This window comes from Dendrobium catenatum, unplaced genomic scaffold (assembly GCF_001605985.2).
Source record: "Dendrobium catenatum unplaced genomic scaffold, ASM160598v2 fragScaff_scaffold_1548, whole genome shotgun sequence".
Taxonomy (NCBI): Eukaryota; Viridiplantae; Streptophyta; class Magnoliopsida; order Asparagales; family Orchidaceae; genus Dendrobium; species Dendrobium catenatum.
This window is the reverse complement of record NW_021320010.1, coordinates 328,260-330,524: the sequence shown is the minus strand read 5'-3', so window position 1 is coordinate 330,524 and position 2,265 is coordinate 328,260. Positions and strand designations below refer to the sequence as shown.

Here is a 2,265-nt window from a genome sequence, read left to right as displayed (position 1 = left end):
TTTAATTATCTCCTAATAGTCCCTCCACAACTTGCTCTACACAAGAGTCTACAAAATCTACTCTACAATAATCCTCACCCTAATCCTTAGAAAATTTTATTAATTTTAAGATATTAAAGGTAACTTCTTGACCTTGAACTTCATGGTTAGATCTCCTTTATGAATATTAATCATAGCCCATGGATATTAAAGGAAGGTCTAACTATGATAAATAGTATTTGCCTTGCTTCTTTATTGTCTGGAATAATAAAATCTATAACGAAAATAAAATAATCCACATTCTCTAACATGTCCTCTATTAGGATAGGTAAATGAATTATCAGCTAATTACAGGGTAACTATGGTAGGTTGGAATTCTCTTAGGTATAATTTTTAAAAATAGAGAAGTGCATAAGATATATATTAGCACTTAAATCATAAAGAGCTCTCCCATAAAATTTATCTCTTATAGCCATTAGGATAGTGGAACTACAAAGGTCCTTAAGATTTTATAAGATTTTCTTTTATATAATAGCATTACATTCTTTAGAAAGAGCATAATTTCAAAATCTCATAATTTTCTATTTTTACTTAAAATATCTTTCATAAATTTTGCATAAGTAGGCATTTGTTCTAGAGCTATAGCAAAAGGTATATTAATTATTAATTTTTTAAATATCTTTAAAAATATTAAGAATTTCCTATCCAAATTTTGTTTTGGCAATCTTTGGGGAAAAGGTGGTGGTTGTTTCTCAACTACCTTCCTCATTAGTTTCTCTAACTCATAAGTAGGTTGAGATGACCTTTCAGCACTAACAAGGCCTAATGGGGTTTCCTTGACAATATAATCAATTGGTTTCTCTTCCTTACCAAACAGTTCCTCGACTTCTTTTCCACTCCTCAACTAAATCGTTTTGCATTACTCCTTATCTTTTATTTTGGATTTACTTTTATGATACTAGGTAAAGTTACTTGGGTTTTATTTGTTAAAGATCTAGCTAACCGTCCTATTTAGTTTTTAATATTTCTAATGGTTGTAGCTTGAGTTTGCAATTGTGTGCCCATTTGCAAAACTAATTCTTTTGATAAGGCTTTCTATCCTTATGTTGGATGGTTAAGTGATATATTGGAGGATAAATAGGCATTGGATTTGGAAAAATTTATGGAGGGTGCTTACAAATTTCTACCTGATTTGCTAGGTTGAGTTCCAATTAGTATTAATTGTTTGATTATTACTCCGATTAAAATTGAGATGATTTCTCTAACTTGGATTATATGTGTTTAAGAATGCTTTATTAGTTCTATTATTGATGGCATTAAGGGAATCAACTCTTGCAAAACTTGAGTCATTAGAAGCTCCAAAAATATTATTTTCTATAGTAAATGGGAAATTTTGAGGTTAATTAATTCCATGATTATCTAATTTTCAAGGTATGGTAGCAACTTATATAGTAAAAATTTATAAAGCATTTGATTTATAAATACTAGCTACCATTATAGGATTAACTCTTTTAGAGTGCCATTGAAAATTATTTATAACCATCTCTTCAATCAAAGCATATGCATTATCAAAGGGTTTTGATATCAAAGAACCACTAACAATAGCATAATGATTGATGAAAAAGAACTTATAAAGATGTTATAAAAGGTTTAAATATTTATCCATCAGGGAAGGCATCATGAGGATATTTTTAAAGGAGTGATTTAAATCTCTCTAATGATTCAAAAATAGAATTGTCATCTAACTGTTTAAATTAAGTGATATCATTTCTAAGCTTAACAATTTTAGATGAGGAAAATATTTAGCTAAACATTTATGGTCTAAGTCATTCTAAGTTTTAATTAATCCTGGGAGCATTGTCTTTAACTACATCTTAGCTTTATCCCTACGTGAAAAAGGAAATAACCTAAGTTTAACAGTATCTTTAGTAACATTATTGTATTTAAAGGATGCACATCTTTCAAGGATACTAGCTATATGTATACTAGGATTTTCTATTTAAATATCACCATTGAGAGTTTTGTACCATTTAGTTTATTACAAATTTCAATTCAAAATTATTATCCTAAATACTAGGTCTATTTAAGCTTGGATGAATGCCTTTAACTATAGGGTTAGCATATTTTCTAAGCAATCAAGGTTGATAATTTTTTGAAAGTTGCTTTACCAATTTTAAGCCTTTTGTAAAGTTTTTAATTTTTGTAATGTTTCTAAAGGTCTTCTTAATTTCAATGTTAAATAAAAGTTCTACTAGTTATTTGTACTATACATGTAACAATAAACTA

At 28.2% G+C, this 2,265-nt stretch overlaps 1 non-coding gene across 1 annotated transcript; it reads left to right on the top strand.

Annotated features, from left to right (window-relative positions):
• The first annotated feature begins 1,650 nt into the window (after positions 1-1,650).
• LOC114581120 lies at positions 1,651-1,757 on the top strand. Its single transcript, XR_003702940.1, has one exon. It is a non-coding gene; the product is annotated as a small nucleolar RNA R71 (small nucleolar RNA).
• Positions 1,758-2,265: the final 508 nt, after the last annotated feature.